This window comes from Heloderma suspectum, chromosome 1 (genome assembly GCF_057233095.1).
Source record: "Heloderma suspectum isolate Gila_16-S chromosome 1, 16-S_ref, whole genome shotgun sequence".
Lineage (NCBI taxonomy): Eukaryota > Metazoa > Chordata > Lepidosauria > Squamata > Helodermatidae > Heloderma > Heloderma suspectum.
In genome coordinates, this window is record NC_139458.1 from 150648371 (window position 1) to 150665279 (window position 16909).

At 46.0% G+C, this 16909-nt stretch overlaps 1 protein-coding gene across 10 annotated transcripts in view; it reads left to right on the forward strand.

Annotated features, from left to right (window-relative positions):
• The first annotated feature begins 869 nt into the window (after nucleotides 1-869).
• MRAS (muscle RAS oncogene homolog) overlaps nucleotides 870-16909 on the forward strand; it is a 77667-nt gene continuing 61627 nt past the window's right edge. For 4 of the 10 annotated variants that reach the window (XR_014784001.1, XM_084806801.1, XM_084806811.1 and 1 more), the window contains exon 1: nucleotides 870-956. The gene's annotated coding sequence lies outside the window, so the exon portion shown is untranslated. Of the gene's footprint in view, nucleotides 957-6483; nucleotides 6705-6961; nucleotides 7051-9903; nucleotides 10075-16909 lie in introns of those variants that run through there. The other 6 variants (XM_084806791.1, XM_084806835.1, XM_084806820.1 and 3 more) reach the window with 4 other exon arrangements.

Sequence of the window (16909 nt, forward strand, 5' to 3'; positions counted from 1 at the left end):
ATGTGGTGAAATGGTTAGAGTGGTGGTCTACTAGGGAGACCTGAGTTCAGTGGTGAAGGAGTGCATTCTTTTAACAACTTGGAGGAGCAGACCCATTGGAATGACTGGGGCTGAAGTTAGTCACTAGAGTAGACCCATTAAAATGTATGCGATGAAGGGAGGTTAACTTAAGGCCCGTTCATTTCAATGTGCGTCCACTCTAAGTTGAACTTATGCTGGATTTTAACCACAGAAAATCCTGCATCGCCCCTAATCGTATTCTGTTCTCCGAAGAAAACTGCACGCTCCGTCCGCCCGTCCGCAATCTTTGTTTGACACCCGCCTGGAGGCAGCCCACGTGTAAACAGCTGGGCGAGCCCAGAACAAGTAAACAAATAAGGAGTCTGACAAACGCCTTAAGGTGTCTCCGTCCAAGTCTCCAGCTCGCCAGTCCACCTTAAAAGTCACTCCGTTGGGGAACTTGGGCAGGACCGGACCATTTTCTTGAAAGAGGGTGATCCGCTCTTGTTGATGGGGGGGGGGGGAGAGACGAAGTTCAGGGCCCCGGAACAGGGCGGTCTTTTATTCCCAGCCAGTGCCAGCGGACGGCTGTGAATGCATCGCCTTCGCTTCAAGCAAGCCCACTCGGAAAATAAAGCTTGCCAGGCGCTCCCCCACTTTGGGCCGCGTCTATTTGTAACAGCCACGGTTGCAATATAAAGAATGGTTGAGTGTCTCTCCTACCTCGCGGAGAGGCGGCTGCCCCTTTAAGAGGGCAGAGCCGGGCTGATTGGACATAAACGGGGAGGAGGAGGGGGCGCCTGACTGGCTGGCGGACGGCGGGGGGTTAATGACCATCCTTTCTCTTGCTATTCTCCAAAGGGATGGATGCACTTTAAGGGAAAGACGCGCCAAGTGGAGCCAGGCAGGGGGCTTGTCCCGGGACGGACCAGGCTCGACCAAGCAGGCTGTGGGGGGTGAGTGACTTTTGTACTGGATGGAATCGAGGGTTTGGGGCGTGTGTGTTTTTCCCCCTGGACGGAGATGTCTTGGGATCTTGCCCACAGTTTATGGTTGGGGCTGGTGATTGCCCATTGCTTAGTTCTGCGCACGCTGTACTTGAAGATCTTAAGAAATGTCTTTATCCGAGTCTGTTCGGAGTTATCCTTCATCCCCGTCAAAGAGTTGGAGAGGGGCCGTAATGTGTCATTGGAAGACCTCCGCCTGGTGTGGTTCTCGTTTCTGTTCTCTATGTTTTTGAATGACTGGCGAGAAGTCTGTTAAGATGCTCCTTTGTTGAGAAATGAAGGAAGAAGTCTTTCCTTTTGCAACTGCTCGGCAGAACAGTTGCTCATGAGGAAAAAGAATAATTTTCTTTCTCTAAAGAGAACTTTTGGGGAACGTGCAGCATGCTTGAGAAGTGTTGTGATCTCTTTTTACACCGACCGACCTTTTCTGTGTTTACTCAGAAGTAAGTCCTGCTGTGTTACATGTGGTTTGCTCCCAAGTAAGTGTTTTGTAGCCTCAGTTGCTTGCAGCACAATGCAAATATCTGACCTTTCTCTTAAGACTCTTATGTCAGACGTTGTTTTCCAGATTCCATATAAGAAAATGCTTTAAAAAAAAAAAAAGTACCATGTCTCTTTCCAAATTATTAGTGTCTCAAAGGTTAAAGCCTTGGATTTGAAGCTACTGGTCTGAAACTTGCATAATCAAAAGCTAAAAACAATGCTTTCTAAGGAAGAGTCCAATAATTAATGAATAGTCGCTTTAATGAAGCACATCCTCACACAGTACAATTAGTGTATAAAACTCAGTGTCCTAATTCTGAACAACAGGTATCTAGTCAGGCATGAAAAGAGAACCAAGAGAGCAAATTTATGAAGAAACTCCCAGTCAGTGACAAGCAGTTAAGTCGGTGAGAATATGCAAGTTAATTTTTCAAAGCTAATTCACATCAGCAGTGTAAAGGTGATCCGCCTGATGAAGACTATGTCATGTGCAGTCAAGTTTGTCCAGATTCTGGTACTGTGGACTCAGCAAAGTGAAAATATGAGTGGACAGAATAGAATATTGGAATTGATGACAGAAGGTGGATTACTCCACTCTTGCCCAATTCTTGCAAGAGTTTAATATAGCAACTGGTACAGGTTACTGTTAAGAAGCGGGATGTTTATGGTTGATAACGTTAAAAACAAAAAGGAATAGCTTTCTAATGCATCTAATGAAATGGACTCTCATCCTCAGAAGCTTATGCCACAATAAATAGGTTAGTCTTTTAAGGTGCCACAATATTCTCTTTTGTGTCTGCTGCAAGTAATACGCGAACATGACTTTCCCTCTGAAAGTTCGTGGTGTGAAATGAATGAGGTGTCATCACCTTCTGATGTTCTTTTCATCTCAAGGGGTTGCATACGAGTTGACTCTTTGGCACATGGACATATGACAGCTTTGCCACGTATCCAGCTTGCGGCATTTGAGGCTGCTTTACATGTGATAATTTCCCAACACAAATATGACTTCTACCATGAAAGAGTGAGTTCTGTCTGTTCCATGTATTTCATCACCTGTGGTGGTGTATGTGTAGTGCATGGAAACCACCATCACTCTTGTCACAACGTGCTTCAGGCACATTGTGGTAGCACAGTACATTGTGGATGGAGCTGCAAATGGAGCGTGTGGTGAAGAAATCATATGACTGCATATGCCACATACCAAATTCTGCAAGGATTTGCTGCTTCCAGATTTTCAGTGGATGTGTTCAGCCTGCAAACGGACCCTGAACCCATTCTGACATGCTTTAAAAGCACTTCGGAGACTCTTCTAACTTGTGCCTGGTGTGAATGTTCTCGATGCAGAATATTCTTGAATGTAGAAGAGAAGCTATGTGATGTGAGCAGGAGTCCTCCTTTTGTGCACTTGTAATCCAAAGTATGTAACTTGGCACACCTATACATTGACCCATGCTAAACATTTTCTGATACAGATCCCAATAAGCAATGTCCCCCAGGAGGCAGGAAACTGTTAAACATTGTTGTTCTATCTTTTAGTCTATGCACAAGGGCAAACATTCTTACCATTGTGATGAATAATGCTGAATGTGATTCTGTTTTTTAGCAAGATTGACACCCCAAGAGATGGAAAAGAGATGGCAGACCTGCAGCAGTCACATAATTTTGTGTGAAATTGTAATTTATGTAAAACTTGTCCACGACTAGCTTGCAATGCAACAAGGTGAAACCACCTGTTTTAAGGTAGCCTCAATAGAGGGAAAATACAAGACCCAAAGTGCTCTGTGTGGTCACTCGTATCTCTAGTTCAGTGTCCTCTATGATTTGCCCCAGCATCCCCTCTAATCCAATGCTTTGTTGGGATGCCAGACTGTTGAGCATATTGCCGCCATGCCAATAATAGTCAAAATATGCATAAATGTATACAGAAAGCGGGGAGGGGCACTCCAAACTAAGTTTCGGCAACCCCAAATCCTGTATCCAAACTTCCAAGAGAGTGGCCCTAGCTTTGCATCTGGTTCAATGCTTCATTGGGTTGCAAGACATTTTCAAGTATGGCACCCCCATGTAAGTAATACCAAATTGGTAGGATCTAGCCTAAGTAATGCTTAGGGTAGACCCATTGAAGCCAATGGGACTTAAGTCAGTTGCGACTGGCTTGTAACATTGATTTCAATGGGTCTAATCTAACAATGATTAGGTTTTAATCCAATTCAGCGTATACAAAAATGAATAAAGAAGTGAATGTGTGTACCCTGAGATCTGGGCAATCCTAAACCATGCATCCAGTCATCTAGGGGAGTGTCCTCTGTGTGTGTGTGGGGGGGGGGGGCATACCATTGTGTTTGGCCCAAATCTTTATTTACATGCAGGATACTGTCAAATGAGTACTGCAGGCCAACCCACCAGCTATGATATTACCTAATTCTTTGCTAGGAAAGGGAAAGGGTTAGCTTGGGACACATGTGACCCACATTTCCCCAAACCACCACTGTATTACTGACACTGGCAGAAGCTCATACTTCTGGTGATACCATGGTGCTGCTTGAAAGGTTTGTAGTACTTCTGCTTGACAGAACCAGTAGATCGTGCAAAGTCAACGAGGCAAAGCAGTATCTGTTTTCAAGAAAATCATGAGTCCTGGAGAAGGTTCTACCAATGCAGATGGCTCTCAAACACAATCTGTGCAATCTTTCACGGAGGATATGTATGGGGAAAGGTATTTCAAAATGATCCAAAGTTTCCGAGTCCTGCAGACTGGAGTTGGGAGAGGAAAGGTGGATCTCAGTGGCATCCAAAGTGAACAATTCTTGCCAGCTCAGGAAAAGTGCTATGAATTGATGCATTATAACTGGAAGAAGTTAGGACAACCAGGACATGAGCACAAGGAAGAGCTTGTGTTCCCCAGGAACTGGTATGCATAGGTGTACTGCCTCTGATACTGGAGATAATATATAGCCATCATGACTACACCCGCTGATAGACAAATTCATGGAGGATAAGGCTAACTCCCATTTAAAGGATCCCAAGTTGGTGGCCATCATTTCATATGGAAGTTCTACAGTACCACCCTTAATCGAACTGCTTTTTGCCACTATGAAGGAAACTGTTTGTAGGAATAATTTTAACTTGAATAATTAGCAGTAGTGACAGCATATACTTCACAGAGTGAGCATATTCCATAAACAATATCTACTTTTCCAGCTGACCTTTATCCATACAATAGCTACATGACCATGATCATATTTAGGTCTCATGAATCAATTTATGTCCCATACAGTATCAATTTGTGCACATAACCCAAATTGGGTTATTGTTAACCAGGTGCCCTCCCGATGTGTTGGACTCCCATCATCCACAGCCAGCATAGCAGATTATGTACATCCTTGTACCAGTTTCAGACAGAAACAGCCAGGAGCCAGGCTTTGCTTCTCTGAGGTTGCCCACAAATTGTGGGAACTTCTTCCCAGAAGTTAGGAAGAGCTTTTTATAAATATTTATATCCTGCCATGCCATGAATCATGCCCAAGGTGGCTAAAAGCAATGAGAGATACCTCTTCGTTAGCTTCCTGGAGGTGTTGGAAGACCCACCTCATCCATCTGGCTTTGGTTTAAGGAACTGGGTTTTCTGTAGCTATTTTTGTTTTGTTTTTTTGGTAACTCTCTAGTGGTGAGTTGATATCACTGTGATTTTGTTAATGGCTGTAATGGTTATTTGTTTTTGTGTGTTTCTAATTTGATGTAATCGGCTTTGAAGTCCTAGAAAAGCAGCACAGAAGTATTTTAATATTTTTTTAAAAAATGAATCAGCCATATTTTCTTACTATCATGTTCCTTTGTAAATATAGGGTTTTAATTCAACTTTAAGGGGACTTTTGTCACCACCAACAAACATACAAACTCTGTATGTACCAGATATGTACAAACAACATGTAAGGTCCTGACCCTGAAACTGAATCTTCCCATAACATTCCCTTGAAATCAGTAGGCAGTTCAATGGGCACAAAAAATCCATCTGTGCAGAACTAGGATCTAAGATGGATGCAATTACAAGAGGTTACCAAGGGGGAAATTAAAGCATTGTTCGGGCAGCGTGTTATTCAGTGCACCATCATTAGTCTTAGTCTTTACTTGTAAGTAAGCCCCATTTGACCACAGTGGGGCTTATAATGTATAAATGCTTCTGGCTCCCACAACCCTCAGTATGGGTTACAACTTTGGGTGAATGAGTCGGCTGCAGGGAGCTGCTAGCACAGATGCACACACATTAAAAGGTTGCCACCAGTACTAGAAGGGTCATGTACCTCAGCACTAGACCATATGAAGAAATTAACATCATGTCCGATATCATACAAAACGTAACACCAAAATCGAGTAAGGCTACAAGAAACTGTCGTTTACTGAGCCAAATGATTGGTCCGGCTAGGGCCAGCCTTCCCCAACCTGGCACCCTCTAGAAGTTTTGGACTTCTGCTCCCATCAGCCAAGTTGGCCAATGGTAAGGAATGTTGGGAGTTATAGTCAAAACATTTGGAGGGTATCAGGCTGGGGAAGGCTGATTTAGGTCAATACTTTCCACTGAGGCCAACAGCACTTCTCTAAGGTCTGAGTAATTCGGCACTGGCAGAATTTTTTCCTAGCCTTGCTATCTGGATCCTTTTCATGGATGGCAGGATTGAGCCTAAGATGTTCTGCATGTGGTGCATGCAGTGGAGGCTGGTGTCTCCTCTATCAGTGGGACGGTGAATCAGTCCGGGTTTTAGTCAGAACTGTAAAGGAGGAATATAAGGTGCTGAACCCATTTTGGGGATAGGGTGCAGCACTTTGGATAGCTCCTTTAGAGTTCTGGCTGGTTCTGACTGAAACCCAGAGTGGATTCACCACCCCATTGACATAGGAGCCACCAGCCTCCACTGGGTGCATGCCTCTCCTATTGAGGGATCAGTATGTGCCATTCTAGGCCTGTTTCTTACATAATATTTTTCATTCATAGAGGAATTCCTACAGGGGAGAAAATGAGCAATACATTCTGTCAGGAGGACTCAAAAGCCATGTGGATGTCGCTAGAACAATTGAATGCTCCTTTTTCATGTCTCTTACCTATATATTAATCCATGGAGAAAGAGAATTTCATCAGAATTGGCCCCCAGAACACCCTGGCCATGCAAGACGTACTCTGCCAACTATTTCTGAATTACAACTGATCTATCTAGTGTGAGTAGAAGCTCATGAAATACCAGGATTGAAGGTGTTCTAAATACCAAATTCTTTAGATAAGATTCACTTGTCTGTCTTCTAGCTTTGGGTATTATTGTTTTTTTGTGTGTGTTTTTAATTCTGATAAAGCACACACAGTTGTCAAGTGCCAATTACCATATATAGACAAAGGGAGTTAAGTGTAATATTTGCTATGGCTTGGAGGAGGAGCATTATTATAACCGTAATAAAAGGAGGGGAATGGAAGGAACTTAACTCCCTGAGAGTCAGGGCTGTAGTTAATCTTCCTGTTACTCATACTGCAAGCAGCTGAGTCAGATATAATGCAGTCTATAGACTGAAGGTAAGAGCAGTATCTTATCAGATTTGCAGACCAGCCCTATGTGTGTTTTATTTGGAAGTAAGTTCTATGCATGGGAGATCAAAGCAGGAGTCTCCAATGATGTGATCACACATGCTTGACTTCTTGGGAACGCAATCGAGGTATGCACTGCCCACTTAAAGATGAGACAGCCTAAGGAAAAACGTGAGAAAATGGAGAGAAATTCAGGGGAAAAGTTTTTTTCCAAATTCCAAAAATCTCTGAGAAAATGGAGAAGAAAACGTGTATTTTCCCCTGATTTTTAGGGGGCTCCCCTCTGGGATGTCTGCCTCCCACCCTCCCACCCCTGAGCTTGCTGCCACCTGCTTCCCCATCCCCCAAAACAAGACACTCACTTGGAGGAAGGGCAAATGAGTTGCCAAGCAGTGGAAACATTTGTTGAAGATGGGATAGACCTGGTAAGGCTCTGCCTGTTCTGAGAAGTGGGCAGACACTGGCAACATAGTGACGCTGGCAACATCTTGGCCGCTGGGAATTGTAGAGAGTGTAAGTTGTTCAACCCCATGATCTCCGGTGGCAAAAGACGCTTCCAGCGTCTGCTCACTTTTCTGAAGGAGAAGAGGCTTAAACGCGCCGTCTTCCATGTAGCCATCGCCCCCCCCTTCCTTCCCAGGGTGACGTTTTTCCTTGGGGAGGTAGGGATGGGATAGCAGGCAGCCAAGGAGTGACATCAGTCAGGCCCTTTCCAACAAATGCTCCTCTCGAATGCTTAAAAAAAAAACTCTCAAGAATTTTTTGAGCACCCCACGGTAAGGCTTAAAGGGTCTGTCGCAAGTTGGGAGGGGCCCAACTGATTTTTCAGCATGGGTGTCAGGTTCCTGATCCATTGCTTAAGAATGCATGCTGCTGAGAACACTAGTTGTGTGTGGATGGGTGGATGTTAGTTAACAAGGGGCATCCAGTAGTCTGTTTCTCAGCCCCTAGAATGCAGGGGCTTGACAGATGTTATTGAAGGAGAGCATCTAGAACACCGTCTGGCCCAGGCTGTGATTCCACCAGCGATTTACTCCAGCCTTACTGTGCAGTGAGGTCTCTGTGTTTCCATGGCGTCGTGGCCATTCAGTACCAGCCCCACATTTATTTATTTTTTTTAGGAAAAATCGCTTCTTCTGAGGCTGGTTATAGTTTGACTTTTCCAGCTTACTTCGGCTCCATTACTGACCTGATGCTTTTCCTGTCCTTCGTTAAACCGAAATTGCGCTTTAAGTCCCCCTTTTTAGCAAAATAACCAAAGGTTTAAAAGGGGGAGAATGCTGCTCCACTTAAGCAAAAAAAGGGGGATTTCAGTCCTTCGTTAAAGTGAAATTGCACTTTAAAACTCACTTTAAAGGGTGGGGGGAAGGGCTCGGAAGGCAGGGAGGAGACTGGCCATAGCGGGGAAACTGGAGCGGAGCAGAAGGGGTGAAGGAGGGGGGGAACACTGATGAAGTAATCAGACCCAGCACAGACTCCACCCATCTATCAAGAAAATAATTTGAGTAGAGCTCTGTGGAAATAGCGCAGAGCCCCAGGCTACAGCGATGATAAGCTGGGTCTTTAAGGACTGTGGAAACGGGAAAAGGAGAAGATGTGATTGGGGAAACATCGCAACAAAGTTGCAAATGAAGTGAAGCTGATAGTGTGGCAACCCACCCACAGTGGTCCAAGGAAGACCAGAGCCTTTTATTGGCATTACAAGCCCCTTGTTTTCCTGCACCCTGATTCTAAACACAATGCATGGATCTAAGTCAGGGGTGAGCAATAAGAACCACCCTGGCTTTTTTTGCACACCCACCCATCCTGCTGCCACCGAATTTGCAGCGGCTGCAAAAAAACAGCTATTTTTCTTCCTCCAAGGAGTATGATTAACTTCCATTATTTTCAAGAAAAATCACCACTTTTTTGCTGTAGCAGTGTCGGGTGGAGACAATGTAGACCCCGACGCCTGAAAACTGTCCACCCCTGATCTGGGTGGGCAGTTTCCAAGTTAAGGGTTGTAGAGAAGAACAGCAAGATTGAGATTTCGTCACCTTTATATCAATAATGGCATTCATGACCCTTTAGGACACTTTCATTTTTTCCCCAGGAAGGATGTGAAAACTAATTTCTGTTTCCAAGTAGGCCTGTGGGCTGACTTCACTTACTCAAGATTTTACAGAGGAAATGATCATTGCATAAATGAGGCTCCTTTCCCTTAAAGAAAGAAAGGTTTTTGTTTTTGTTTTTTTAAACTGGGTGGAACCTCATAGAAGTGAAAGGGACTGGGTGAGCAACTGACCCACAATCTGTTCACTTCAATGGAAAAAGATTTTCTTTCCGTCTTTATCAGTCCAGAAATGTTAACAGTGCAAGGGTGGAGCTGTCCAAGAAGCACAAGAGAGACATTAAAAAAAAAAAAATCAAACCTGATGGCTTCCATCTGCCCAGGCAGCTGGACGTCTGCCCCGCTGTACATGGACTTGTGATCTTAATTGGCAGCGCTGCATTGTGATGTAAGTAGAGAATAGGGAGATGATGAATCATCCCCATAACTGGTGCTGTGCCTTATGTGTTTCCAAGCAAAAGATACAGCAGCAGGAGTGGGGTGGGTACTGTGCAGCAAGAGCTGCTGCGTGTTTCTTTTGAAACTTCACAATATTCCCGGTGGGATAAATAACCATTCTTGGGTGGGCCAGTGGTTAAGCTCAAGAGTGATAGGGAAATAAAGAGACTATGCCTCCTGTTTGTTTTCCTTCAAGTACTCTCTTTTACTTTCTGTAAAGAAGCTGCAGAAAAGCCATATTCCTGGCACTGTTATTTTTAAGCACAACTATTCTTTTTTTATGCGTAATTCAGGTTCCAAATTCTATCTGAATGTAAGAACTGAAGAAGTGCCTTGCTGGATCATACCAAAGGCCTGTCTAGTCAGCATCCAGTTCCCAGAGTGGCCAACCAGATACCTCTCGGAAGCCCACAAGTAGGACATGAGGTCAATAGCCTTCTCCTGCTGATATTCCCCAGCAACTGGTATTTATTTATTAATTAAAATATTTCTTTCAGGGCGGAAGCCATCCCAAGGTGGCTTACAACAATAAAATCTGCCCCCGGAGGCTAATGGATTCCGATGGATTCCAGAGGGCTCTGGGGGATTTTCCTGCTGGTATGGCTGGTGCTCCTGTCGAAGCCCAGGTCGCTCTGTGGAATGCAGAGATGACTCGGGCGGCTGACATGATCGCGCCCAAGCGCCCTCTCCCTCTGAGCAGAGCCCGGCCAGCTCCTTGGTATACACCCGAGCTGAGGGCAATGAAGCAAGAGGGGAGACGGCTAGAACGCAGGTGGAGGAAAACTCATGCTGCGTCTGACCGATTCCCCAACCACCAATTTTTTCTCGGCTTCTGTGCAGTTGTTTCCCCATTATAAAAGGTTTGAAATGCCTCTCCCAAGGTGTTTAGTTACTGGCAGTAAGCTTTACGCTAAAATAGGTTGGTCTATTGTGGTGGTGGTGGTGGTGCTTTTTGCCCAGCCCTTCTGCTTTTCGCCCTGTGCTCCTTTGGGATGTAGCCCTTGAGAGCTTCTCCAAAACTGAAAGAGGATAAACACCCCGGTATAAGTAAAGTGCACATTCTTCAGCGGGGCTTACTAACTGGAAAGTGTGCACAGGATTGAATCCTTAAGGTACTTGAGAAGAGTGGCAATGTGTGAATGCTCAATGCTGTTACGAAGCCATTTAAAGATACGTTAACTGCCTTAGCATTACTGTGCCTTTAATGGTTGCTTGTGGCATTTCAGGGTGCGACGCAACTTTCCGCAAACCGAAATGTACAAAAGCGGCTGAGTTTTCGTCGTGCAAATCTGTGGAATTCATTGTGTTAGTACTTCATTTTGAAGATTTGTTTGAGCTCTAGAATTAATAAGCCATAAATAATATAGTGGGGAGGGGGGGAGAGAGAGAGAGGGTTTTTCCAGTCTGCCCTGTAGTAAGTGTAAGAGTGTGTGTGCGCGCTCATTGTGTGTGCGTGCGTGTATGCCAAGAAAGCTAATCTGATAAGGAATTCACTTTCAAGGCTGCAAGAGAAGGATATTACTTACAGGCTTGAGAAAGAGAAAAAACTGGAAAGGTTAAGGAAACACCCCTCAAAAGTGTTGCTTTAAAGATCAAAGAGGATGGACTCTGCATCTGCAGTGCCAAAAAGCAAGGAACATGAGGGGTTGAGTTCCAATTTGAAACGGAACTGGTGAGAAAGCCAGTGATGGGAGAATGAAAAGGAAAAAGTGCGGTGTAGGGTGTATGATGAATCTGGCAGAAAAAAGCATCTCTTGCACAAAACATGGCCTGGTCCTTGCACCTTTTCTCCTGAAGCAGTTGGTACTGACTCTTGCAGAAAGACCAAAACACCTAGGACCATAAAAGTATCCTCTTGACATGAACTGAAAGAGGCCAGTGAGATACCACAGAGGTCAAGTCTATTGGTGACTGATCTGCACTGCCCATTGTGTGGCAGGCAGCACAATGGATCCTTGTAGCTGGCCATATTGTCAAGTGTCTACAGCTCAGTGGCAGAGCACCTGCTTTGCATGCCAAAAGTGCCAGGTTCAATCCCTGGGATCTCCAATTAAAAGGGTCAGAGAGCAGGTCTACAGAAAGACCTCTGCCTAATACCTTGGAGAGCCACTGCCAGTCAGAGCAGACAGCACTGGACTAGATGGATAAATAGTCTAACCTGACACAAGGCAGCTTCCTATCACCCATTTAATTTCTTTGCCAATGGCCATGCTGGCTGGGGATGATGGGAGTTGTTCAACAGATGTGGAGGGCATCAGGTTGGAGGAGGCTGTTCTAGAACCACGTTGGTGAGGTGAACACTGCTGTGGAATCCTACAGAGGGAGGAGGAGAAGCTGCTTGCAGAGGGTGAGTCTCAGAGGGAAAGTCGTTAGAGCAGGGTAAGAGTTAAGCACCCCTCCCCTGGCTTTCTTACTGCAAACTGTCTCCCACCCCACTTGGGGTGAATTGCAAGCAAGGGAGATGCAGCCATCAGGCTAAAGTTACATGTGTGTGCAGTATAATCTATCAGGCCCAGAGTGACAGGGGCATTACAAGGTCTGGGCCCATGGTGGCGATGCAGTTGAAGGCACACTTGAAAGAAGCCGATTATCTAGCCCCATTTCAATCGGACTTCAGACATGGGCATGGGACAGAAACGGCCTTGGTGGATGATATGAGGAGGGCTCTGGATAGGGGCGAATGCTCCTTCCTTGTTCTCGACCTCTCAGCAGCTTTTGATACCAATTTAGGGATGGCGGAGAATTTCTCCCCGAAACTTCGGGGGGCCAAGCGCCAACGTGTTCGGCCCCCCGAACAAGTTTCGGGGAGAAATTCCCCCCCCCCGGGACGGGACTTACCTTTGCCGAATTTCCCTCCCAGCGGCGGGTCCAGCCGGCGGTTCGGCGGGTGTTCTTGCGGGGCGGGAGCAGCAGCCGGTCATTCGACCAGCTGCCGCTGCCGCCATTGCAATAAAAGAAAAAAAAAAAAACGCCCCCGTGATAGGCTACGTGATGATTAACGTAGCCTATCACGGCTAGATTTGCAAAGTCACCCGTGATAGGCTACGTTAATCGTCACGTAGCCTATCACGGGGGTGTTGTTTTTTTTTAAACTTTGGAGTTCGCGGCCGGGCGAGGCGAGGCACCTCCTCCCCGGCCTGAATTTCGGCCGGGCGAGGCGGGAAGCCTCCCCGCCGGCCTGAATTTCGGCCGGGCGAGGCGGGAAGCCTCCCCCCCGGCCTGAACTTCGCGGGGGGAGCAGCGAAGCGCCTCCCCCCCACCGTGAACAAGCTTCGAGGACAGATAAGTGACTTTCGTCCACCCCTACCATTGACCATGGTATCCTCCTGGACCGCCTGGACAGGTTGGGCATTGGAGACACCGTATTACAGTGGCTCCGGTCCTTCCTCTCCGGCAGGTACCAGAGGGTAGCACTGGGAGAGGAGGTTTCGGACCAGTGGCCGCTCACTTGTGGGGTGCCACAGGGTTCCATCCTCTCCCTGATTCTATTTAACATCTATGTGAAGCCACTGGGGGCTATCATCAGGACGTTTGGGGTGCGGTGTCATCAATATGTGAATGACACGCAGCTCTACCTCTCATTCAAATCTTCACCAAAGTTGGCTGTAGAATCCCTGTCCAAATGTCTGGAGATGGTGAGTGGCTGGATGGGGAGGAATAAGCTGAAGCTGAACCCTGACAAGACCGAAGTAGTTTTGGTGGGAGACAAGAGGAAGCTGGGGGATGTTGACCTGGTGTTGAATGGGGTATGGCTACCCTTGAAAGACCAGGTCCGCAGCCTGGTTGTCATTTTAGACTCCCAGCTGTCCATGGAGGCTCAGGTGTCAGCTGTGAGCCGGACAGTGCCGTACCAACTCCATCTGATATGATGGCTGCACCCCTACCTTCCCAACCATCTGCTCCCATCGGTAGTACATGCCCTGGTCTCCTCTCGTCTAGACTACTGTAATGCGCTCTATGTGGTGTTACCCTTGAAGACGGTTTGGAAGCTGCATCTGGTGCAGAACGCGGCGGCTCGCCTGATTAAAGCAGCTGCCGGCATGATCACATCACTCCAGTGCTGAAGGAGTTGCACTGGATACCAGTTGTTTTCCAGGTGAAATTCAAGGTGTTGGCGTTGACTTTTACAATCCTATACGGTTGGCACAGCCTATCTCAAGGAGCACTTCCAGCAACACCAGACAGGCCGCTCAACAAGATCAGCCTCGGATGGCCTTCTCTGTGTCCCATCAGCCAGGACAGCTAGGCTGGTGAGGATGAGGGAGAGGGCCTTCTCTGTGGTGGCCCCCACTCTGTGGAACTCCCTCCATAGGGAACTCCGCCATGCCCCCTCTTTAATGAGCTTCCGCCATGCATTGAAAATCTGGTTGTTCAGGCAGGCATTTGGGGTGGGTTAGGGTATTTTTAGAAATACAATGTTTTAATGTGGAATTTTATTGTTTTAAACTGTTTGTACGGTTGTACTCCCCTTCATGGATCGCTGCCTTGTTGTGGCGAAGGGGCTTGCGTAACTCAGTGAAGCCACAAGCTATGCCGTGCAGGGCCACCCAAGACGGACAGGTCATGGCAGAGAGTTCTGACAAAATGTGGTCCACTGGAGAAGGAAATGGCAACCCACTCCGGTATTCTTGCCAAGAAAACCCCATGGAACGTATCACAAGGCTAAAAGATATGACGCCGGAAGATGAGCCCCTCAGGTCGGAAGGTGTCCAGTATACTACTGGGGAAGAGCAGAGGGTATTTCCAAGTAGCGCCAGAAAGAGTGAAGCGGCTGGAACAAAGCCGAAAGGACAATCAGCTGTGGATGTGTCTGGTGGTGAAAAGAAAATCCGATGCTGTAAAGAACCATGTTGTTTAGGAACCTGGAATGTCAGATCAATGAATCAAGGTAAGCTGGAGGTGGTCAAACATGAGATGGCAAGATGGAACATTGACATCTTGGGAATCAGCGAACTAAAATGGACAAGCATGGGTGAATTTAATTCAGGTGACCATCATATCTACTACTGTGGGCAAGAATCCCTTAGAAGAAATGGAGTAGCACTCATAGTCAACAAAAGGGTGGGAAAAACAGTACTGGGGTACAATCTTAAAACCGATAGAATGATCTCAGTACGAATCCAAGGCAAACCATTCAACATCACAGTAATTCAAGTCTATGCCCCAACCACTGAGGCCGAAGAAGCTGAGGTTGATGGGTTCTATGAAGACCTACAACACCTTCTAGAACTCACACCAAAAAAAGATGTCCTCTTCATCATAGGGGATTGGAATGCTAAAGTAGGAAGTCAAGAAATCAGCGGGATAACAGGCAGGCATGGCCTTGGTGTACAAAATGAAGCAGGACAAAAGCTAATACAGTTTTGCCAAGAGAACACGCTGATCATAGCAAACCCTCTTTTCCAACAGCACAAGAGGCGACTCTACACATGGACATCACCAGATGGTCAATATCGAAATCAGATTGATTATGTCCTTTGCAGCCAAAGATGGAGAAGCTCTATACAGTCAGTAAAAACAAGACCTGGAGCTGACTGTGGCTCAGATCATGAGCTGCTTCTTGCAAAATTTCAGCTTAAATTGAAGAACGTAGGGAAAACCACTAAACCATTCCGGTATGACCTCAATCATATCCCTTATGAATATACAGTGGAGGTGAGGAATAGATTTAAGGGACTAGACCTGATAGACAGAGTGCCTGAGGAACTATGGACGGAGGTCCGTAACATTGTTCAGGAGGCAGCAACTCAATCCATCCCAAAGAAAAAGAAATGCAAGAAAGCCAAGTGGCTGTCTGATGAGGCTTTACAAGTAGCTGAGGAAAGAATGGAAGTGAAAAGCAAGGGAGAAAGGGGAAGATATATCCAACTGAATGCAGAGTTCCAGAGAATAGCAAGGAGAGACAAGAAGGCCTTCTTAAATGAACAATGCAAAGAAATTGAGGAAAACAACAGAATGGGAAAGACTAGAGATCTCTTCAAGAAAATTGGAGATCTCAAGGGAACGTTTTGTGCAAAGACGGGCATGATAAAGGACAAAGAAGGCAGGGACCTAACAGAAGCAGATGAGATTAAGAAGAGGTGGCAAGAATACACAGAAGAACTATACAGGAAAGATCTGAATGTCCCTGATAGCCATGAGAGTGCGGTCACTGAACTTGAGCCGGACATCCTCGAGAGTGAAGTCAAGTGGGCCTTAGGAAGCATTAGTAACAACAAAGCTAGCGGAGATGACAGTATTCCAGATGAGCTATTTAAAATCCTAAAAGATGATGCTGTTAAAGTGCTGCATTCAATATGCCAACAAATTTGGAACACTCAACAATGGCCGCAAGACTGGAAAAGGTCAGTTTACATTCCAATTCCAAAGAAGGGCAACGCCAAAGAGTGTTCAAACTACCGCACAATTGTGCTCATTTCACATGCCAGCAAGGTGATGCTCAAAATCCTACAAGCTAGGCTTCAGCAGTATGCGAACTGAGAACTACCAGAAGTATAAGCTGGGTTCCGAAGAGGCAGAGGAACTAGAGATCAAATCGCCAATGTTCGCTGGATCATGGAGAAAGCAAGAGAATTCCAGAAAAACGTCTATTTCTGCTTCATTGACTACGCTAAAGCCTTTGATTGTGTGGATCACAACAAACTGTGGCAAATTCTTAAAGCGATGGGAGTACCTTACCTGTCTCCTGAGAAACCTGTACCAGGGTCAAGAAGCAACAGTAAGAACCAGACATGGAACAACCGAGTGGTTCAAAATTGGGAAAGGAGTACGACAAGGCTGCATATTGTCACCCTGCTTATTTAACTTATATGCAGAGTACATCATGAGAAACGCTGGGTTGGATGAATCACAGGTCGGAATTAAGATTGCCGGGAGAATTATCAACAACCTCCGATATGCAGACGATACCACCCTAATGGCAGAAAGCGAAGAGGATCTAAAGAGCCTCTTGTTGAGGGTGAAAGTGGAGAGTGCAAAAGCTGGTTTGAAACTCAACATTAAAAAAACGAAGATCGTGGCATCTGGCCCCATCACTTCCTGGCATATAGGCGGGGAAGAAATGGAAGCAGTGACAGATTTTACTTTCTTGGGCTCCAAGATCACCGCAGATGGTGACTGTAGCCATGAAATTAAAAGACGCTTGCTCCTTGGGAGGAAAGCTATGGCAAACCTAGACAGCATAGTAAGAAGCAGAGACATCACCTTGCCGACAAAGGTCCGTCTAATCAAAGCTATGGTTTTCCCAGTAGTAATGTATGGCTGTGAGAGCTGGACTATAAGGAAGGCTGAGTGCCGAAG